The sequence below is a fragment of the Apus apus genome, chromosome 2 (assembly GCF_020740795.1).
Source record: "Apus apus isolate bApuApu2 chromosome 2, bApuApu2.pri.cur, whole genome shotgun sequence".
Lineage (NCBI taxonomy): Eukaryota > Metazoa > Chordata > Aves > Apodiformes > Apodidae > Apus > Apus apus.
The window spans coordinates 75,894,491-75,919,418 of NC_067283.1; the positions used below are offsets into that span (position 1 = coordinate 75,894,491).

The 24,928-nt window shown below is 35.7% G+C and overlaps 1 long non-coding RNA gene across 1 annotated transcript; it reads left to right on the forward strand.

The window, feature by feature from the left end:
• Positions 1-12,818: 12,818 nt before the first annotated feature.
• On the forward strand, positions 12,819-23,001 carry LOC127381026 (uncharacterized). Its single transcript, XR_007888634.1, has 3 exons — positions 12,819-12,928; positions 17,873-17,974; positions 22,350-23,001. It is a non-coding gene; the product is annotated as an uncharacterized LOC127381026 (long non-coding RNA).
• Positions 23,002-24,928: the final 1,927 nt, after the last annotated feature.

A 24,928-nucleotide genomic window follows, 5' to 3' on the forward strand; every position in this document is an offset into this window, starting at 1 on the left:
ATTAGGTTTATGTGAAGTTTTCCCCATGTGAGTGTTTTTGCATTTAATCTGCTCTGGATTTGATATGTCACACAACTATGAAGTTACTCCTGTAATCTTTCACAATGAGATTTCCTTCTTACTGTATTGAATTACCAACAAACTTGATTACTTTGTTATTCAGACCAATTTTCAGACTGCTTACAAATCTGTTGAACATGTGTTCATTACCTTCTCCCATTTTGAAAAATGTTTTTTCACTCCTCACCTCTGATTCTAAGATTTTAACCAATTATTTATATACTCAAGTATTTAAATAGAATAGAATAGAATAGAATAGAATAGAATAGAATAGAATAGAATAGAATAGAATAGAATTCCTGCACAAATATTCTTACAACATTTTGATAGTCAAGCATTGCAGATATTCACATATACCTGCATATTTACTGATGTCTTCAAAGAACGCAAAAAATTCCTAAGGGATGATTTTTTTACAAGCAGTCTGCTAAGCCTTCCGCAATCTATCTTGCTAATGCATGTCCACTAATGACATTCATTATTGTGCTATTTGATTAATTCGTTATGTGTATTTGTGAAGCTCACTGAGTGGTAGTGTTCTGCCATTCCCCTTAATCCTTTCTTCAGAGCAGGTATATTGGTCATATTTCAGTCTTAAGAACCATGACTGCTTTAAATATGAAATTTAATGGCACAATTACTATTTAATTAGATTTTACATCAAATTCATAGAATCATAAAATGCCAGGTTGGAAAGGACCTCAAGGGTCATCTGCTCCAACCTTTCTAGGTAATATAGTTTATATGAGATGGCTCAGCACCTTGTCAAGCTGAGACTTAAAACCATTCATTGTGGGGGAATCTACCACTTCCCTTGGGAGACAGTTCCAATGTTTGATTGTCCTCATGGTGAAAAATTTATCTCTTGTGTCCAACAGGAATCTCCCCAGGAGCAACTTCTGCCCATTACCCCTCATCTTTTCTATGCGACTCCTTGTAAATAGGGAATTTCCATCTTCTTGGTAGTCACCCTTTCAGTACTGGAACATGATAGTCAGGTTTCCTGAAGCCTTCTTTTCTCAAGGCTGAACAAACCCAGTTCTCTCAGCCTCTCCTCATATGGCAGGCCGTCCAGTCCCCTGATCATCCTCGTGGCCTTTCTCAGGACCTTCTCCAGCCTGTCTGCATCCTTTTTGTAAAATGTGGACCAAAACTGAACACAAAACTCCAGGTGTGGTCTGATGAGCACCGAGTAGAGTGGGATGATGACTTCTTCATCTCTGCCGGTGATGCACTTGCTGATACAACCCAGCATCCTGTTGGCCCTCTTTGCTGTGGGAGCTTCTCCTGTTATGAACTCAATATACAACTGCTACATGATGCTGTCATAGATTCCATCATAAAATATCATTTTGGCATCACCCTGGTGATGATATTTGCCAGACCTGTAGAAAAGTAGTTAAATTTTCCTATTCCTATCACATTTCCTGCTTTTATGATCTTTTAGATCTTCCTTGTTGTGTCACATTTAGCATCACCTTCTAGGCCAGAATGTTGAAATAAAACTAATACTGCAGCATTTTCCCTTGAGATATCATTTATTATTTGTGGATTTCTTGTTATTCATTACCAGCAATACTTCACTAACCTGATTAATTTCTAAGGTCAATCACTGGCATAATCCACTATATTTTTCCTGTATACTTTGTGTCCTAGTTGTTTAAAACCTAACCGATGTTCAGCTTGGTCTTTCTACCAAGTTCCCAGTATGTGCCAATATCCATTAATCCACAAAGGTCAAGTTATTATAAACTATAGTGCCTTTGCACAGCAATTCATTGCACAGTGCATAATTATTAAAATAACAGTACAAAAATAAAAGATGGATCTGGATCTTAGTTTTAAATGTAGTTAGAGTTTCAGTTTAGGATATCGATTCCAGTCATTATAAAATTGAAGTCTGTTTTTGCTTTTTAAATGTCTTGCCATTTTCATTCAAGTCACATTATGACAAGGTTTGCCACCCATTTACTGTTTTCCAAAATGTATGTTACTATTCCTTCACACTCAAGAGATCTGTAAAGTTCAGTATGTGACAGCAGAATTTGCTCTTGCACATATAAACACTGTCTTTGGTAGACATATTCTGAAAACCCTTTGAATGAAGTTTGATGCCACTGAGAATGTGATAAGCCAGAAATGCATCCTTAAGCAGGCTACCTCATAATCTAGCATCCAAGTTACAGTCACCTTAACCACACATATTGCATATATTCACCCAGTATTGCATATGGTATTTGAGCAACACATGCATATGAACTAATACTGTCAAATTCCAAAATGTTCTTTTACATTATTTTATGCATAGTATGTAATGATGCTTGTACATGCTGATATCTAATTAGCTAGGACCGAGAGTCCAATTATAAATCCTACCCTCAGTCTAAGTGTATAATTATTTTTTTAGGACATGAAGTAAGATTTACACCTTTGACCCCAGGTTGAAGGTCTTAAACTGATTATTTTTTCTTGCTAATTATTCAATATGGGCTGAATTTGGCCTTTGTTAATGGCTTAAGTTCTTGTATCAGCTAGTGGTTTGTTTAATGAATGAGGGAGGAATAGGCTTAGCATATAGGGTATGTGATTTTGTAGAGCTAATTTGGACTCATTCTTGAGAGTTGCCTCTACTCCAATTGCAACTGACATGCAAAACCCTTTGGGTTAACTGCCATGATCCTTTTTAAGAAGGTTAATTAAATCACCCTGAGATACAAGCTGAAGGCCAAGTAAGGCTTCTGTTGCACTGCTCATCCTCCCTCTTCCCAAAAGGATCGACTACAAACTACTTGAGCTACCAAGTTCTTTAACATCTTTGCATTATTTTCAGTCATGCCTTAAGGACAAAATTCACTCAATGTTCACAGAAGAGTAAAAATTCAGATGTCTCAGACACAATGGACTGTGATGGAGGTGATGGAGTGGCTACCAATCCATTTCACCTGAAGCTGATTTATCTATGTAGTACTGTGCAGCAACAGTAGTTCAGGTTTGAAAGGCTCAAAACATAGTTTATTTCTGCCTCAGATGTTAGCACTTTAGAAGCATGTCTTCCAGTCTGTAGTGCGTTAGCCCTGGTAGGCTGTTAACTCAGCTGCTCACTCATTCCTCTCCACAGTCAGAAGAGAAAGAATCTGAAGGGCAAAAATTTGTGGGTCAAAATAAAGATACCTTAAGAGACAAAGGGGAAAAAAAGAAAACCCCAAGTGATGTAAAAATCGCTACCAACAGACAGTTGTTGAAGCAGTCCACAAGCAATGGCTACCTTGGGAAAAGTCCCCACTGTTTTTATTGTCAAGCATGATATTTTAGAGTATGGAATATGCCTTCAGTCGCTTCAGGTCGGCATTCCCAGATATGTCTCTCCCAGCCTCTATACACCCTTAGTGTACTTGTTGGGGAGACAGAAGGAGAAAAAGAGATGGCCTTGATGCTGTGCAAGCCCTGCTCAGCAACAGCCAAAATACTGGTGTGTTCTTGAATCTCTTTCTATCACCAATCTAAAACAGCACAATATAGGCTGCTACAAGGAAAATTAACTCGCTCCCAGCCAGATGAAGTATAGAGTACCGGGTCTACTTCAAACACCTGTATTTGGCATAGTAGTGGACCGCATAATTATGGAGAAAACACCTCTCACCAGTTTAGAGAAAAGTACCTAGGTTATAGAATAATAGAATCATAGATTAGATATTAAGAAGAAATTCTTCTGAACGTAGTGAGACACTGGAACAGGCTGCCTGAAGCAGCTGTGGATGTGTCCTCCCTGGAATTGTTCAAGGCCAAGCTGGCTGCAGCCTTGAGCAACCTGGTCTAGTGGGAAGTGTCCCTGCTCATACAGGGGGGTTGGAATTAGGTGATCTTTCAGATCCATTTCAGCTCAAATAATTCTATAATTCTATGATCTGTAGTTGACTTATTAATAATGCCTCTTTTCATTTAGCAATACTGTAATGTAAATCACTATTTCTAAGTGCTTTTTTTCTCCATTGAAGGCAACCTGCTTACAGTCTAAGTAGAAAGTGTCAGTATTCAGTCAGTATGTTAGCTGTTTTTGAAGTCAAGTGCATTACGGAAGTGTAGAGAATGGTCCGTCTTCTCCTCCCACATAAGACTAAATAATTTCTTATTAAACTACAAAATGTCATTCCTATAAAAAATTGAATATACTTTTTTTTTTTTTTTTTTTTTTTTGAGGCCTGTTGGTTGTATGGATGAGCAACCCAGGGGACAAAATGGGAAATTACAGGAATATCAATAGGAAAAAAGACTGTTCATTGTGACAACCTAGCTTCTCCCTTAGGGCAGCTTTCACTAGTACATGATGCCCTGATGGAGTTCAGTTAATTTGTCAACCAATAATCTTTTTCTAGGATGTTCTTTTTATAGTATTGGGAAGACCCACATATTTTTTGAAAGACAAAAATGCATTATGTTGAAGTTTTTCTACAGTTTGCTATGTGTACCTGGGAAAGGACAACTTGCATTGTGCTTTGTTTTAACTTTCTTGGAAGTTTTAACTTTCTTGCAGAGGAGTGCGAGATGAGTGGTGCTTGATTGGGCACTTGGCCTTGGATCGGTCAAGTAGGCTAATTTATGCCTGAGGGGGAGGACAGGCCTGACTTACTAGCTGGAAAGGATACATTGCTGTCCTTGTCTGCTCATCATCAAACCCAGATGCCTAATGGCCACATGGCTGGACTTGACATGACTTGTGAAGGCTCTGTGGTCAGAGGTTGTGCAATAAAGGCCAAGATCATAGCTTGTAATGACTTCATCTGGCAATCTGCATGCGAAGTGAGCCCTGAGCATTAACAAAGCTTGAATTTACAAATGAAGAAGCCACTGTGTGTCTCTCTTAATTTTTTCCTAATTCATAAACATCATTAGTCTGTTCAGAACCAATCAATACATTTCTTATGACCTAAGCTCCACCTCATCAATAGGTGTTAAATTAGTCTTTCAGTCCTTTGGGGTAAGAAGTGCTCCTACCCTGAAATGGGTCAATGGGCCTGATCCACTCTTCTTTCTCCAAGGCAAGGATGCCTTCTTGTGTAAGATATTACAACTTTCACTGTTTGGGTAGGGTTGAAAGCCTCCTCAGGTGTGCTGTATACTTTGTATTATTATTGCTAGCAATATTAAAATCTATCAGTAGCACTATTGTAGTCAGTGTATTTATCAACGGCTATCTCAAACTTCTTTTATCTGTCGCCTTAATAAATTATTTTACATTTACATCTAACTACTTCATATTTGCCACTTCAAGAATCAGTCTCACAACAGGCCTCCCTTGTGGACAGTTGTTAAGGGGTGGTACACATATACACACATAATCCTTTAGTCATAAACCATTGATTAAGACCTGGGACGTAACACTGCAGTCCAACCACCCCCAGCCACCCTGTATAACAAGGTTGTGCGACAGCAAGGGCACTGTATTCTGAAGTCCTATGGCTTCAATGGGAGGGTCCCCCATCAATCGCACATCTGTGTGACACTAAATCACACACGCACAGAGCTGTTATTGCCTTGATGTGACTGTATGCTACACCTATATATGTTTACACGTATATATAAAAGTATATATGTTTATATATACACACACATTCCCCTCCCCTTACAAATATCATTTCCAGAAGTACCTTGCAAGATACTCAAAAGACATTTAGGAAATAACAGAAGATAATGTGTAAGCTTCATGAACTTAAGGATATCTGGATCTTGGCTACTTTTAAACCACTGAAGCATTGTTCAGCAGCTACGCAAAGACGGGATAAACTAGTAGCAGAAACTACCCATCTCCATCCCAACTGGTGCTTGCCAGAGTGCTGGAATAACAGAATAATTTTTTTCTTCAACTCATAGTAATTCCTGAGCCCTCTCCCCAAACAAGACAATGGCAGTTATTTAATTACCCTCATAAAAAGCCTGAAGTACAGGAAGCAATCAGTGGAACATTTCACCATTGCTTTCTTTAAATGGCCAGATGAAAGGAGATTGAAAAGAATATTTTTTGTTTTATTTTCTTCAGTGCTTGAATCACTTCTCCCATTCTAATTAAGTCATGGAATTTCTGGACAAGGCATATTCTGTCCTGCTTCATTTGTTCCCTACTGACATCCCAATTAAGGATTTTTTTAAAATTTAATTATTTTGTGGAACTATATTCAGAGAATGCCATCATTCTTTGCTGGATTAAAGTTACAAAATATTCTTGTTTAAAGTTTATTGCATCTATTTGTACTCTGAAGGGGTTTGGCTTTCCAAAATGTTCCACACCATTATCAGAACCTTTTTTGATTATTCTTTTGCTATGCTGTCCTTAATCTTACTCCTTACATGCTCATCAGCTTTCTCACCTTCATTCCTTCATTTAACATCCAGCAGTGTAGTGTTTAGTAGATGAAGTACAAGTTAGGCTTTTACATTCATATTTACAAAGGAGTTAAAGGAAATGCTTTGTGAGGACATAACAATGTATTTTTCTCTTATCATCTTGCCCTCCTTTGCTCATGCTTTAAACATTGTTTGATTGTTTTTTCTTGTTTTTTTTTTTTTTTTTTGTTTGTTTGTTTGTTTTTGTTATTGTTTTTTTTGGTTGTTGTTTTTTGGTTTGGTTTGGTTTTGGTTTTGTTGGGTTTTGGTGTTTTTTTTCTCTCCTGATAGAGGGCACTTATTAACAAAAATGCTTTGGAAGTTTTAGGGAATTTGTGTGATCACTAAATTAGTCATTAGCATGTAATCAGAGAATTATTGCTGTGGGACTGTGTTTCACATCAAAGTGATATTATTTCAATGATGTGTTTGTTTGCCACAGTAAAATCTCTCATACTGATACATTTTCACATCTCTTTCCTGCTTTCATAGAATGAGAAAATATTTGAATTCCAGAAAGTCTGAAAGTTTTATTCTCATGTTTTGCTGAACATCTGTAGTACTGGCTACAAGGCAATAACACAAAACTGATCACAGACTTTAGCTTAGTTTATCATGCCAAATAAATCAACATCATAAAGCAGACAACATTTTCTTCCTGAAATTGCATGTTCTTGCTCTTACAGTATCCTAACGGCAATCATGAAGGGGAAGCTAAGATGAGCTGTGGGGTGATGTTCAGAGATCTGGGACTCTACGCAAGTGAACAGCAAAAAGATTGCAGTATAGGTTTGATGTATTTTCCAATTGTACGGCTCCTGTTAGCAGATACTGCTGTTAACATGATGTGCATAAATATGTGTATATAAGAATAACTTAGATACTTTCATGATAGACAAAACACCTGCAACACTAGCAACTGAACTCAATCCCTTTTGTTATTTCAGTGAAAGGAATACTGTCCATCAGCTAAACATGTAAAGAAGCTGATGTTGAAGTGCAGTTATTTTATCTGTTATCTAAGTCACCTCTATAAAACTTATCCAAATAAGTTATTTCAGCCAAGTCTCATATGTAACTAGGTGGCAATGATTAAAATGCCCTGTGACATTTGGGTAATGGAATGGAAAAAAAAAGATTAACTGCCAGGAAGTTTAGTTAAAGGTAGAAACAAGTCAAAAGATCATTTGTAGGGAACTTTGTAAGACCTCAGTAGACATTCCTACATAGCAAAGCTTTTCTTGCAATGCAATGCTTGTTTATAGCTGTAAAGTTTTCTACATGAAAATCTGCTTGAATTAGAAATATTTTATTATTTCCATCACAATACACTCCAGAATCCTCTGAAACATTATAATATGCCAAAAAGCATATCTAAGGTCATAGCTTTTTACCAAAATGCAGCATGTACAATTTGAAGAGCTACAGGCTCAGTGACTGTATTAACAATGTTGTCCCAGGACTCATTCTCTCAATTCTACTCTTTAGCATTGAAAGTACATTTGTTGAGAAGAAAGATACAGTGATACAATTTAGGTAAGTCAAGGCTCAGGAAAAGATTATTAAACAATTTGCATCCTAGTGATAGCATAGAACATCAAAGCAATTGCTGACCTAAAATATGGTGAAAAATTAAGTTAGCCTCCATGAGTCAAGGAACACAAAATTAATAATAACAACACAAAACAACTCTGCATCCCTAATGGAATAATTTATTTCAAAAACTAAGCCAAAAAGCTAAGAAAAAAAAATTACTTAATTTGTGTATCTTAGCAGTAATCCAAGCCAATGGAGACATCAAAATTCTATTGCATTTACCTCTTAAAAAGACTATAATAATAAAAAAAAACAACTCATAGCTTAGAAGCCAAGAAGTGAACTTAAAAGAATGATCCTGTTGCCTTCTGACCACATGCACAAAAAAGCTAGTGATACAGCTAGAGGTCCATAGAGATACATTAAAAATATAAAAATTAGTATTACTAAATATGAATAAATATTATTTGTCATTTTCCTATAACAATACTGGGTTAATATTTTAGAAATCTTGGCTTTCATTTGAATGCTGCACAATCTTCTATCATTTTAATTACTGAGAAAAGATACAGAAATACTTTAGATAGCTGAGGAATGAAGCAAATACATTTGACAGAACAGATATTATTCAGCAAATGACTGGGGAATGACTGAAATAATTATTTGTATAATTTACTCAGGCCAAGCAAATATAGGGGTTTTTACAAACATAAAGGGTGATAAGCAGATAACTAAAGATGTCAGTGACTTTTTTAGAAGTTAGACTTAGATTCAGTGTAAGTGAATGTGTTGAACCATACAGAGTTCTGGCAAAAGCTTCAACAACCATATCAGTTTCCTAAAGATTTCTTACTGTTACAAAAAGCCCAAAGGATAGCCCTTATGTTGCCCTTGTGCCTGCAATGAAACATCTGATTGATTTTGGTTATTTTTTTATTTGAGCTTCATGGAAGGGAAACACTTGCCTCCTTGAACATAAATTACTTTAATTTAGTAATTATAAGATTACAGAATGATTGTTGCAATCTTAATTCCAGATTTCTAAAATAGAAATTGCTAGCCAGTAGAATTCAAAGAAATACTGAATCCTCTATTAGCTAATCCTACATAAATTAGGACCATAATCTGTGCAGTGCAAGGCTTTCACTCTGCAAATCCTCAAAGTCTTGGCTGTGCTGCTGATTGCAAATCATCTCTAATAACTGTAACATGGATTTCACAGCTATTAGACTAACTGCATCTTCAGCTGTTTCCTGGCGAACTATCAGGAAAATGTTTCCATTTAAAAAAGGATATATCACCTTATGGATGTTATGATTCTGTATGAGATTTCAAACCACTTTAGATCCCTTGAGAAAATTCTCTGTTAGCTGAATTTACTGGACATGATTAAGACAATGTGATAAGTTTCTTCAAATCCTACCTTTAGTTACCTCCATGTAAATGTACAGTAATTTTGTCAAATTGAATAAATTTACTTTAAATTTATGCTTGCAGAACATAAACTACACTTGGCATAATGACAGTGTATTTCTTCCTTGACCTGACAGGAAGAGTTGAACACGAGGAACAGCACCTTACCAAGTCCAGCCTGGACAGTTTCACTCTGATGTACATAATATAGCTGATGGATGTTTAGTATTCTTTCAAATACATAAATTTAATTCTTAGGAATTTTGGCTTCCATCATGTTGCTGAACTGAGTTTAACTGTTGCATTTCTGAGCAGTCCTTACTTAGCAGATACTCTGTGCAGTGAATTGCTCTTTTTCAAACTGACAACCGGTCATGAGTGGAGTCCTCCAGGGATCAATACTGGGTCAAACTCTGTTTTAATACCTTTGTAAGTGGTCTGGATGTCAGGATCAAGTGCACCCTGATGAAGTTTGCTGATGATATCAAACTGAGTGGGAAAGCAGACATTCCAGAAGTGAAAGCCATCCTCCAGGAAGACCTGGACAGGCTGGCAAAGTGGTCTAACAGACTAGAGAGAGGCTGGAACCACTTTAATCTTCTGATCTAGTGGGAAACATCCCCAAAACCACAATATAGAAACTGTTATGAAGCCAAAGAAAAAACAGGTATCTCCCCTGTTTTAGGTTTAGTTTCATTCTTTCCTCTATTCCTAGCTATGTAATGAGTCGTGATCAAAATTTCAGAGATTTTTTTTTCTACACATTATTTAAGATGTAAGTATAAGTAAATTTATCTTGAGATTTTGATTTATTTCAGTGGTGCAATTCATCTGAATAACATACAGTGTTAGGCCTTTCAAATGTAACAAGGTTTTATATTCTAGCAGATAAAAAGACACTGTGGAGGAATTTTTGATACAGCAGGGCCATGATTTCGAGAGCCTGGGAGGGCTTGTCAATCCTTGCTGTAACAGCAAAGCATGAAGCTAGCAATTGTTCTTGTTTGCAACAAAAATTGTCTTTAGCCTTGGGAAACTGAGGGAATGTATCTTGGTTGGGCAGCCAAGGATGTGCAGATGGAGGTGAAAACTGAAGAATGTAACTAAATAGTGCTTGTAATGCATAAAGTCATAACCAATAGTAAAACGAAGCCTGCCGCGTGAACAGTTATGCTTAGCCAATCAAATAAGGTATCTGTCCACATGCACAGCTGCGTGGACAGCAACTTAAAGTATATAAGTAGCAACCGAACTAACAATAAATGAGAACGATATGTAAGACCATATTGGTCGTTGTGTCGTTACTCGGCCCTGCTCCTGTTGGATTCATTGCAAAAAGACACAGAACTGGAAATAAAAACTAAAGCACTGGAGCTGGTGGTGAGGGATCCTGGGCACAGGTTATCTTATCTTCTTCCAACCACAGTCAGTGACGCTGGACTGAACAGAGGAATAAATCTGTAGCTCTGGAGCTGTTGTCACTGCCACAATTTTGTTTTTTTTTTACAATGAGATGGCCTATACAGCACCAGGCACTTCATGGGAGGCACCTTTCTCAAAGGCGGAAGAGAGACTTTGTGCAAGAGACTGCGGGGTTGATTGACAGGGCTTTAAACTAGATTTGAAGGGGAAAGGGGATGTAACTGTGTTTGCTAGTGAAGCCCCTGGGTGTAGAGGCATGGGAGCATTTCCAAAGAAGGGAAAGGTGAAGGGTCTGGAGCACAAGTCTTATGAGAAGCGTCTGAGGGAACTGGGGCTGTTCACTCTGGAGAAAAGGAAGCTGAGGGGAGACCTTATTGCTCTTTACAACTACCTGAAAGAAGGTTGTAGCGAGGTGGGTGTTGGTCTCTTCTCCCAAGTAACAAGCGATTAGAAAAGAGGAAATGGCCTTCAGTTGTGCCAGGGGAGGTGTATTTTGATTATTAAGAAAAATTTCTTCACTGAAAGAGTTGTCAGGCTCTGGAGCAGACTTTCCAAAGAAGTATTTGAGTTATCATCCCTGGAAGTATTTAAAAGACATGTAGATTTAGTGCTTACAGATATGATTTAGTGGTGGGCTTTGCAGTGTTAGATTAATAGTTGGACTTGATAATCTTAAAGGTCCTTTCCATCCTAAATGATTCTATGATTCTAATTTCATAAAATAGGCTTTGACCTTCTCTTTAGATTGCTTTTCTATCAAACAGGTGCCAGAAGCATCATCTGAGTTTTCCAGTGTTTACTTGAAATAGTACGTGGGCAGGAAAAACCAAACGAAAACAAATTCTAAATTTAAGGAAAGTTTTATGTAAAAGAGAAAATTTCCTGAAAAAAAATAGTGTGTTTTTTTAGCAGATTTCCCCAGGCTATCAGTGCACCCAAGGGCTTATAGCAGACTTGTTTCTTTCCAATTAACACAGCAGCAGCTTTGCAGGAAGATGTGTGGATATGCTACTCATGATACTAAATCCACAAATATTGTATTAATTTTTGTTCATAGTAACTACTATGCATTTAGTAAACTACAAAATACTTTATCCTTTTTCTGTGCCATGAGATTGTTTTCTGGCAGTTCTGGCTGTTTTTCAGTACTTTTTAATTGGTCTTATTTAAACTATTGAAATTTTGAGAATCTGTTCAATAAATTGTTAGAGTATAACTTGAAGATTTAAATTGCACAGATTTTAACAAACAGATTTTGTGTACCTACTGATCCAGTAAAATTAATTTAAACTGAAACACCTAACTGTATACTTGTGTGAGAGAATCCTTGTTGGTCTTTAAAAATAATTTCATCCTGCATTGAGACCTGTAGAATTTACATGAGTTTTGAGTATCTACTAATCTAATTCCTTCTTTTAATATTTTAAAATATATTCTATAATATTTAATATATAAATGGCTCTATTAACTCATATAAATAGTTTCAAAGTTAAAATGTTAAGAAAATGTTCAACTATTGACTTCTAACTCTAAGATGCCTATATATTTGTTATTGCTCTTTGAATGAAAATCAAATATGATAGCATAGAAGGCAAGGAAAAACTAAAATGAGAATGTTTAAAACATATTCATTACATCTTTAATACTGTCTACTCTTCTCCTTTATAGAAGTGTTTTATCTATCTGATAGAAAATGTACAAATATGAAAATAAAGGTCATATGCTGTAATACTAAATTAGGATTTTGTTTCATATTTATTTGTTTTATTTTTCCTGTAAGGCTCTAAGGAACATGCTTTTTTCCACGGGACTAATTAATATAGTCTGATAGTATTGTCTTTTCATATTTGATAGACCATTCCTGATTACCACTTTGAAGCGGTCTATTTTTAGTTCAACCTTTTTGGAGAACTGTAATGGTGGAGCTGGGACGCTTTTCATGACAACAAAAGCAAGGAGAAATGAGGTTAGCGATACCACTGCTGAGGTGGAGAGGGCACTGCCTCTTTAGTGTTTACTCCAGAGTCAACTTTTAATATTTGAGAGGCATGGCATATTGAGGAAAGTCAGAGTAGAGCTATGTAATGCAAGACCTGGTGAGGAGAATAGAAAAAAAAAGGTAACTTGGGCATTTGCTACTCAGTTCTTACAATGTCTCTCTTCATAATTTGTTTCGTCTTAATTTTTTTATAGTCTCTTATTTTAAATTGTTTTAGATTTCCTTCTTAGTTTATATTTTTTCATTTAATCCCTTAAAGACATTTATGAAAAGTCATAATAATGCTTTATCACAAATAAATGCACACTATATTTGAGTGTGCACTGAGACTGCTTTGAAGAGCTAAGTATGTGTTTCAGATTTGTTCTGAATGAAGACTTTTTTGACCTTGTAACTTTATCCCAGTACTTGCAATTTCATCCAGATTCCTTTAAGCTTCCCATAAGAGATTAAGCTGATTTAATGGAAATGGGATAAGGTCCTAACTAAACTAGAATGACTATAAAGCTGTATACCATGTAAGTCAGGTTGTCACATAGTTTAAAAAGTCATAGATAATGCATGCTTTTTCCTGAGGCAAGAATATCTGATTTAATATGGTAATACTCTTGCATCTGCTGCAGAAGCAGACCTTCATGCCTGTATTTCTTGCTTGTAAAAAGATTTTTTTAAGGTTATCTTAAATTGCCATTACATTTTAAAGCAGAAATGTCAATATTGTTCTTAGGCAGAATTTCTTTACTGCTCTTTATATATTTTTTTTTTTCCAGTAGATATTGAGGAGCTTTTAGTACATATGAAGTTTTTTATAAAAAATATTTTCATCACTAATTAACAATAAAGTCTTAAAATTGCCATTTTCCCCTGACTAACCCATGAAATCGGTTGTCTGTCTGATTTATTGGAAGTTTAGCATATTTTTTAAAACGATGCAGAGGAATAGTGGGCTTCTGAGAAACAAGTTTCCTCTTTACAGATATAAAAAAGTCTCATAAAAAAACAATTCTGTCATGAAAATTACAAGCACAAAGCATACTGTGGATCATAGGATTTTTTCCTGAGTGTTTGTACAGTGAGTATTTTGCTTTCATTACATCTTAGCTGAGAAGAAAATGTCATTTTTGTTTATTGATGGGTTTAGTCACTTGAGAGCAAACCAGTTACTGTCAAAATTTCAAGGAAGCATAGGATGAACTTTATACATCTCAAAAAGAATATTAAATTATTATACCAAGTGTATCACAGATATGGAATGCCTTCTATGTTAGCAACTGAAGATTAAATAGTAGAGAATAAATCCCCTGCAGTAAGAAAAAATAAAGGACAGAATGTAAGACTAATAATGAATGATCTTTGAGACATAGAATAGCATTAAAAAAATATATATACAAAACTGTTGGTAATTTGTCAGAATAAAGAATTCTCGGATTTACTCCTACTTGGATATTGTTCAATAATATTAAAGATAATTAAGCTGGTATTTTTAAAGTATAATTTTTTTTATGGGTAAAAGGAGTACTAATGAAAAAATCTAGTTCAAATATGCATTAGGAAAAAGAAACTCATTAAAAAAACATGTGAAGAGCTCTGAGCAAACAATACAGGCATCAAGGTTATTTTCAATAATAAAGATCATTTAACTGATATAAAATATTTATCACAATTTCTTAGAATGTATTCTAATCATTAAGAGGCTAATTGAACATTTGGTATGAACTCTGTCAGATCTAAATTTTAAACAATTTTTGTATAAAGACCAATATTTGTCTAATGATACTGTTCTTTTCTGATTAACGTTTCTAAAAATAGCTTTGAGTCCTATTGAGCCTGTTGGATTTCAGAATAGAATTTACTTGTCTCTTAGGATACAGTACAGTTTCATTTAAAAACTGTACACACATTGTAATTCCCTGCCCCTTAAATAAGATTTCAGGGACTGCCACCTTCTAATTTTCTCAGTTTTCAAAATATAAATGTACTTTTTCGGTGATTTCTATGACCTTGCTATAAAGCACATGTATAAGCTCCTCAGCTTCCCAAGGCATGACAGGAACAAATCAACCTGATGAGTTTGGCCCTATCACCTCTCTGTCATTTTTGACGGGTAAACATGGCTTTGAAAATTTTAAAATATTTTTTTCCTTTTTTCTTTTCAAATCTAAGATGCTCTTATTATTCTTCAAGGACTAGAAAATTTAATATGCACTTTATGACAGCTTCAATGTCTAATCCCATATTCTGTGATATTTTCTAAATAGATAGAATGACACAATTCTTCTTAATCTCAGCCTAATGAATCTATAGCCTTTGCTGGAGAGTCATAGATGTAAAAATAAAAAGCTCCCATAAGACCAGCTGAATTCTGAGACCATCAGGGCCAAGGCATATAATCATCAACAAGGCACCTATATGTTGTTAGTATGCTCCAGACAACCAGAGTTCAGACTACAATGTAGTGAGCTATAAAAAAGCAGCTCTGGAGAGACTGCTGCTGATTTACGTCTTTTGCCATTCGCTGCTTGCTTGCTGTGTCTCCCATTCGGGTTGCCTTTGATTACTTTGTTGCTGCTGCCCGCTGAGGGGCTGCTTCTGGGCGTGTGGCTGGGACTGAGACCGCTGCTGCCCTGCATTGCTGCCGAAGAGCTGGAGAAGAAAGGAAGAGGACGCTCCTTCCAAGGACACACCCTGCATCCCGTTGGAGACAGAAGATGACTTGGGACAGGTCACAGCCTATCCTTTCCTTAACTGCCCCTGGTCCTGCCACTGTGCAGGTGCGACAGAGTGGCTGTGAAGACCAATCATTCAGCAGACCAGCTCTTGTTTTCTAATGCACTTTTATAATAAAACTAATGTGTTAGAATCCACAGATGCTAAAGTAATTTTAACAAATTTTTATGCATTTACAGTTGAAATTTCATATAGACTGTCAAATTATATATTTCATCAGTTTTTTCTAATAAAACTTCTGTCTTTATTAAAAGTACGTTAAAATGAATGAAGGCACAAAATGACATTCACTGAGCAGTCTGGCAGATTTAGGTGTGCCTGGCAAGGCTCTAGAAAAAAAAGTAAATCAGCAAGTCAGTATGTGTTGTTAAACAAATAATTAGCAGTTCATATCAGTCCGTATTCTCTAACTATTGTCTGTAAGAAGTGAACACAACCAAATTAGCAATATGTTAAGTGAAGCTGTGTCACTGTTAAATATGATGCTATAACAATAATTTTTTAAATGAACTTACGACATCTGTAAAGGCAATTCTACTGTATAATGGACCAAAATGAACTTGTAAAATATTATTACAGTAGTTGTTAATGGTACTAATCTCAGTACCACTAATTATGCCCAGATAGTAATTATTATTTTACCAGTTTAAAGAGGGTGTTTGTAGTATGCTAATAAGGTAAGCCATTAGTCATGAAAATCAAGATATACAATTATGAAGTGAAGTAGTAGGCCACATTTTAGTAATATTCTAGAATTGCCTTAGCTTTTGGAATATGTTGTCCAATCACACAATGGTAGATTTCTCCTAATGAGTCGCTAACTGCATCATCTATTTGGGACACATCAAGCTAGAGAGCAAAGTAATTTGGTACTATTCCAATATTTACTTTAAGCCTTTACATATGGAACACATATGTATCATGCAATAAATGGTTTCAAATAGCTGAACACAGACATTCTGTGCTCAAAAGCAAGACATTCTGAACTCAATTACATTCTGTTATGTCATTAATAGAATATTTTAATATTGTCTTGTCCAAACGACATTTGAAATGCTCTCTAAATATTTTGCATTTGCTTGTAAAGTAAGACAGATTTCCAGATTTTGGCTTCTGTGCCGCCTGTACCTGAGAAGATCAATATAAAAGATGAATTTGCTTTTCTGTTTTATACTCCTGTATGAAGTATGTGCAACATTATTTGTTAGAGAAATATATATTACTTAGTTTTAAGAACATTATTATTGTTATTATTAAGTGCACCTTCTTTGTAAGTGGATAGCATTCTGAACTGAGAATATTAAGCAATAGTTTATGAAATACTACATTATTTGGCTTCTGATTAATTATTGTATCTGAAATTAATTCCCATTGCTGGCATAGGACTAAACTATGCAAACACATGGTTATATAGTTAGATATATCCACATGATTAGTTACATTCCCCAACTCTGCAGATATTCCCTATTACTTTCATAAATCTTGGGTATGAAAATAAATGTTATCATGGTATTATATGAATTTGCTAAACTTGATTTATTCTAAAAATGATATGACATCACTAATATTTATTGAAATTCTTCTACAAGTAAATATTTTTTCCATCCAATATAGACCCATGTAACACAAAATCTTTGTATGGACTTAAAAATAAAAAGGATTCCCTTTACAATCAGTGAATGAAGTAAATATTACCTAGGGATTCGAATTCTGCTCCTTGCAGGAAGTTCATCCAAGACCTTCTGTATTATTCTTTAGCGTATTATAAAAATTTGCCCAGTTGCAAAACACAGGTGCTCTCCAACCAAATGCTCAGAAGAAAAACCTCCATTGCTTTTTCCTCTGCTAGAAGATGAATGTAATTTTGCCTTTAAATTTTATTTGGCGAATCACAGGAAAAGTTATTACTGCAGTTTTTCTTTGCCCAGCTCAGGTAAGTTTACATGATACTCAGTTTTTTAAGGGATTAATTAGTGAACCTGCCTCTGTTGTTTATGAATAACCTTCTATCCTCTCACATTCTTAGTCCACTACTAAATCCATCTATTAATCATTATTAGCAAGGTTAAGTTACATGGAAAGGCTTTTTCATATCCTTTGCATTTGTATATAGAATCATAGAATCATAGAAGCATTTAGGTTGGAAAAGACCCTTGGGATCACCTAGTCCAATCATCATCCCTACTCTACAAATTTCTCCCCTAAACCATATCCACCAACACCACATCCAAACAATCCTTAAACACATCCAGGGATGGTGATTACACCACCTCCCTGGGCAGCCTATTCCAGTGTCTAACCACTCTTTCTGTGATTTTTTTTTTTCCTAATGTCCAGTCTAAACCTACCCTGTTGCAGCTTGAAGCCATTCCCTCTTGTTCTGTCGCTAATTACCTGTGAAAAGAGACCAGCACCAACCTTTCTTCAGTGACCTTTCAGGTAGTTGTAGAGACTGATGAGGTTTCCCTCAGACTTCTCTTCCTCAAACTAAACATTCCCAGCTGTGTTTCACCTGTAATTTTAAAAAATATAAAAAAGAAAATGCTGTGCTTTAATGTAAAATGTGTATAGTAATTTTACCTAAGATTTTCCAGGTCTGCAGCATAATAATTCCATATGAAAAAACTCCTTAACTCTCACTAGGCTGGCATTGTAGTATATAATTCAATATGTTATATCTTATGTTAATTAATTGAGAAGATGATTGTGTACAGATTTTCATTGTTGCTATCAATCAATACAGTTTTGCAGATATTTTTCTCTTTCATTTCATAGGTCTTAAGTTATCTAATGGTTTGCTTGCTTTCACAGAAAAATTATTAGGATGCACTTAGGGAAAGATATTTTTTAAAACCAGCAGTGTAGTTTATCAGCTTGACTGATTATGCTTACGGTATTCATTGTTTAAGCATGAAACACCACACATCACTTAAATTGTATTCATTAAAGAGTGCACATAAAATATTTAAAATGAGAATAAAAAGTCCTCAACAGAAGTTAAATAGCCTTAGAGGAGAGGAACTATTGCTCAAAACTAGTCAGCCATTCAGTCTTAGAAATATCAACACCGCAGAATAATTCAATGTGGTCTATTAAATATGATCCTATAACACTTATTAAAAACAAACAAAAAATGTCTGGTCTTACCCATTTTATTTATTGGACGCTGATAGCTTGTTTTGGGGAAAAACAAACAAACAAACAAAACCAAACAAAACCCCCCCCACATTTGTAGTTCTTCTCTTCTTTGCTCTTCCCTGTCCTGCACTCTCACCACATTCACACATACTGTATTTTACTTGAAGAACATACCTTCCTTCCTCTCTGTTGCTCCCTCTTTAGAATCCTTGTAGATAGTTTTCATTGTTATAATTTATAATGAATGTTGATCAACACGTACACTTTTCAGATAGTCACATACTAGTCACTAATTGTCTGTTTCCTTTTTAAGTATTTCCTATCAGTAAATTACTTGGCAAGAGTCAAAAGTGACTTGTTATCTTTACTTCTATTTGTTCCTTACACACTAAGAATCCATAAGAATGCAGAACCTTGAAAGATTTGGAAACATGAGTTACAGTAAACTCTCCATTATTAATAAAGAAAATACATAATTTGGATTATTCTTTCTCATATTGATTTTTAAAAATAATTTAATTGTCCATTTTTCACCTGCTGAACAACATCAGTTAGAAAATTGTAGCTAACTTGTTTTGCATAAAGGCATTGCTGCCTGACTTCAAGCATATGTGAAGTATTTTGCTTATAGGATTATATGTGTTCTTTTGGCTTGGCAAGACGTTACTTGAAAGAAGAAACTTAATTCAAGTGAAAGAAAATAGGGTCCATTTTATGTCAGAATTATGCATAAAATCTGTAATATATATTAAAAAAACCTCTTTGTCAAATATAGTTGGTATGTCAGTACAGAAAATTTGGACATGAGTATTTTCTTTTATAGCCTAGGGTAAAGTGGTACAACACAGAGGCTGAAAGAAATGCAGGAAGGTGTAAGATTAAGAGTTAATCTTTACTGATGTCTACTGGATGTAACTTCATTGAACTTAAAATCACTAAGTGGGAAATCAAAGTTCAGTAAGAAAACTATACAGAGAGGAAGCTTTCAAAGAAAACTGGAAAAAAATAAGAGCTTTCCCTACAATATTTTCAGGTTTCTAGTAGATAGGTTTAGCTATTTTCTGAGAAAAAGCGCGACTCATCAACCCAAAATCTCGTGCTTTTTCAAGCGTCAGTGATTCAAGACCTTGGAAATAAAATTATTATCTACCTTTTTAGTAGAGTATTTTCAAAAGTTAGGCTGTTTGCTTTCATTGTAAAATGAAATTAAATCCTTAATCAGGATCTGGTTTACAATGACTGAAGAAGTCCTGCAAACTACTTCCAATGGGCCTTCCAAAACTGAAACCCTCAGCTGTCTCTGACTTTTTCCCGAACAATATTTCTCACACTAAAAAAGGGTGTATCTTTTTAAGATCAGATTGAGTAAAGGAAAGGACAAGCATGTTTTCTGAAAATAACTTCCATAAAGAAAGTAATTACAGATGGATGATAATTGGTTACAAGAATACATTTTGTAAGAACATGCACAATACCACTATAAAATGGCTGAAAAACACTGTTGCTTTAAGGGAATCTAGATATCTGTAGTACTGTGAACACAGACTTATATGAATATTATATGAGAAAATAAACTGACTACTCTTTTGAGAGGACTAAATGTTTGCACAGGTTGCTACCTAATGCCCATATATATCATCTGATAGCATCACTAGTCAATGCTGTGAAAGAACTTTTCCATTGCTTCCCCAGGGGACAAAAGATAAAATATTTTGTGATTTCATCTCAGTATGCTTCATTGTCTTGTTCACATATGTTCACATGTCTATGTTCACATAGATTCTTAGCAAAAGGAACATCCTTAAAGAAGTCCCATTTCTGCTTTTGTTGCCAAGGCCCTGAAACCCTCACCCTTAAGATATCACCTACGCATCTTCAGCATTTGCATCATTCTCATGACAACTCTGATCATATCCTCCATTGCACTGTTTTTGCTGGTTCTTAAAAACTCATTTTTCTGTGTTGTCTAATTTCTGCCTTACTGTGCTGCTTCAATAAGCATTTCTAGATCATGTCTCCTCCTGCTGCAGCATTCCTCCTGTGTAAGAAAGATGACAGCATCAGCATTTATCTCGAATTATAAAAATCAGTATTGTTTCTAAAGCAGATATAACATTACCTCAGATACAGCCTGAGTAATCTCTACATCTTTTAAGCACCAAATTTGAAGCAATTTTTCTTCACATTTCTCTTCTTTGCCTAGCACAATGTAACAAGATGCACACTATATTTTGATCCTGTATCCATTTCTACCACTGTTGATGAAAATACCTTTCCTCTATGAAAGAGTAACAATTACTGTAACTGCACAGTGTGATTTATATAGGTTCTTCATTCTTTATATATCTTAAAGGTGTGACTGGTATGCATATCAATAACTGTTTAAAATCCTGTATCATCCCTTTGTTCGACTGAATTTTGTCACATGCATCTTTCTAAACTTCCATTACTTTTTCAGTAAAACCCTTTTGATAAAAATTCCTATTAAAATTTGCAAAAAGACTTGTTTCTCCTTTTTGTATAAAAATTTACTCTCATATATTTTTTTAAAAAATTGAAATAATGTTGAAAAAGAATTATTATTCCTATTTTACCCAACTTCTGCAAGCAAATTTATGCCAAAAGCATATTTTTTCCTAGTAAAATATTTTAATTTTTTTCTTGGTTTTAACTTAAAACATATAGACTGCTATCTTTCCAAATGATTTTCACTACTTGACTGGTAAAAGTAGAGGTATAATAACTCCTTTGGAAACCTTAAGAAACTAGATGTGTAAGTCTCTCTGTTTCATACAAATGAAGGTGATGGTCACATAACATTTCTCACTCTACTCAGCATTTTCCAGGCTACTCCAATTTGGTGCTCACAATCCCAAAAAAGATTCAGACTGAGTGGAGAGTGTCCCAAACAGGGCCATGAAGAGATCAAAGGGATGGACAACCTGTGACTTAAAGAAAGTCAGAACGAATTAGAGAGAAAAGATGGTTCAGAGGCCCTTGTCACAGTATGCCAGTACTTAGCCAGTGGCTACAAAGAGAACAGCGGCACTCTATTCACAAGTAGTCACATGGAGAAGACAAAGGGCAACAGATATAAGTTATACCTGGAGGGGTTTCATCTCAATATAAGAAAGAATTTTTTTGTAGTCAGAACTATCCATCACTGGAACAACCTCCTCGAGGATGTGGTAAAGTCTTCATTACTAGAGGTTTTCAAGATGTAGTTGGACATGATGATAGTTATTCTTATCTAGGCTACATTTCCCACAAAATACTGGATCAACTAATCTTCTGAGATTCCTTCCAACCTGTGTTTCTATATGATTCTATGGTTATATAATAAAATGACTGGCATTTTTAAAGATTTCTTAGGTTTGAGTAAATGTTTCAAATGAATAATTAGAATATTTAATAAAGACAGCTTCATTCACACCACAAAATTATGTTATAATAAACACTGCTTTTTATAGCCTGTGAAGAAACGACATAGCTTAACTGGCCATTCTTTTCAAAGACACAAACATGAACATTAATCTACTCACAAAAGTCAAGAGGCACTGAGAATAGACAAGCTTTGGGAATCCATCCTGTCTATCTGGTTTTCAAGGAGTGTTTATTAGATAAATTGATATTACTTTTCTTACTGTAGGATGTAATTCTGGTTCTTTTTCATTAGGCCTCAGGAAGTAATGTATCAAGAAGAAGAAGAAATTGTGTTTCAAGGAAGGACTGTGAAGTCAGTAGTAAGAAAGTAATATTTTGGGTTAGTACCAAGGGAGAAAACAAAGTCCTGCGTTACTAAGCATAAATGAAAATAATAATGCAGACTTCCAATAGTATGGAGATGCAAGCTTGGACAAGTATGATAAATCGATCACCAAATGTAAACCACAGCTGAAGATAAAAGTGTTAACAGTACCCATCAAAAACATGTTCACTGGAACACCAATAAAGTTTAGCTCTGGTCAGTCTGTATTAAGTTTTCCTTTGCTGTAGTTTTTTCCCCAGTTTTGCGCATAAATGTAATCTGAAACAACAACAGATTGTGTGAATTGCATTATACTTTATAAAATCTTCATTCTCTACCACACCTACAGTTATTTACTCAATTTAGTAAATTATTAGTTCTAAAACTGGCAAGGATAAAAATCCTAGATGTATCAAAAGCTGTTTAACAATCAATATGCCAAATTTACAAAACAGATTGGCATAATACATAATAACTGTTACGAAGTTTATTTGAATACTGTATTGAGATAATATGACCTGTTTGCTAAGTCATATAGTAAAAAGTAAATAATTTCTAAAATGTTCTTAGTAAACTAATATGTTTTACAATGTTGGGCAGTAAAATGATATAGTTTAAAAACAAGAAATGGGTAATTATGTGTTCATTGTGAAGAAAAAAAATGATCAGGACATAGAGCATTAGAATGCCAGTAAATTAAAAGATAGTGGTCAAGCAATTATATTAGATATTTCTGTAGATTATGCCTGAAAGACAATGTCTCTCTAATGTCCTGGAAGACAATGTACATTTGCAATTAAAATTATCGTAATGCACCCCTATGCCTACTAATCTGTCATAACCCCAGCCTTGCAAGTCTTTCCAACAATGTATTACCTTGTATTACTGTCATCTACTTATCTGTCTCCCAGTTCACCACCATTTGATAGAATCATACAATATATTGGATTGGAAGGGGCTTCTAAAGGTCACCTAGTCCAACCCCCCTACAATAAGCGTGGACATCTCACACTAGAACAGATTGCTCATAGCCCCATCAAGCCTGACCTTGAGTGTCTCCAGGGAAGCAGCCTCCACCACCCCTCTAGGAAACCCAATCCAGTGATCCACCACTCCCATATTAAAGAACGTTTTCCTAATGTCCAACATAAATCTACCATTTTCTAGCTTAAAACCATTACCCTTTGTGCTATTGTTGTGTGTCCTTGTGAACAGGTCTTCCCAAGCCTTCTTATAGGCTCCTTTCAGGTATTGGAAGGTCACTATAAGGTCCCCCCAGAGTCTTCTCTTCTTCAGGCTGAACAACCCCAACTCCCTCAGCCTGTCTTCATAAGAGAGGTGCTCCAGTCCTTTGCTCATTCTTGTTACCCTCCTCTGGACATGCTTCAACAGGTCCACATCCTTGTTGTGTTGGGGGCTCCAGAGCTGGACGCAGTACTCCAGGTGAGGTCTCACCAGGGCACAGTAGAGGGGCAGAATCACCTCTCTTGATCTGCTGGCCACACTTCCTTTGATGCAGCCCAGCTGCAATTGCACATTAGTGTCTCATGTCCAGCTTTTGATCCACTAGTACCCCCAAGTCTTTTTCCTCCAGCATGCCTTCTCCCAGCCTGTATTCTTATCTCTGGTTGTCTGGGCTCAGGTGTGGGACCCTGCCACTGCTTCCCTCTTCACCAGTTCCCCCCCAGTGCTTACCCATGTGCCTGGCTCACTCCACTCCTTTGCAGTGGCAACATTTAAATGTTCTGTGGTTGCACTGGCAATGCTCCCAGTCACATTAGCCTCTCTTGTCAGAGCTGCCAACTCTTGTTGGATCTTTCCACTCTCCCAGGGCTTCCCTGGCTCCTGTTACTCCCTTGTCCGTCTCAGTCTGGTGTCCTTTTTTATTGAGGCACATCACTTAACTGTTGCCACTGCCTCTCTCCTTGCTCCTCGTGGTTAGATCTTGTCTTTTTTTCCTCCACACCCCATAAGCTGCTTGTTTGTCCACTCCAAAACCAAAAGTCTGAGCAAGCACTTTTTACCTTTTTGCTTCTGATTGTTATAGTCTCCTTCTAGCTGAATTCTTAGACAATTCTTGCCTTCTTTCAGTCCCTTAAAAACGCCACCTGAAAAGTCACACTCTGACTGCTGCTTTGATCAGATTTGGCTTTTACTTATACTTTCACCAGCACTCACGCACAGAATGTGACATGTTCAGGGTCCTCCTTTTGTGTTTTCTGAGCTTTGAGCAATTTATAGCTTTGGCCTAATTCTTCAGTGTTGTTTCTTTTTACCTCTTCCATAACTACATGTGTTTCTTGTAACCCTTTGTCTTTTGATTCTAGGTCTTTTCCTTCTCCTTTGCTGCTCATTCAGCCTTGAGCTGGTCTGCTAAGAATTAATATTTTTCTTTTAAAGGGACATTTCTATTTCAAATACAATGTGCAGGTGTAAATTCTTTCAGAGGCATATTGCTCATTACTACTAATGAAGTAGAGCAAAGGATGACCTGCCTACAACATGGT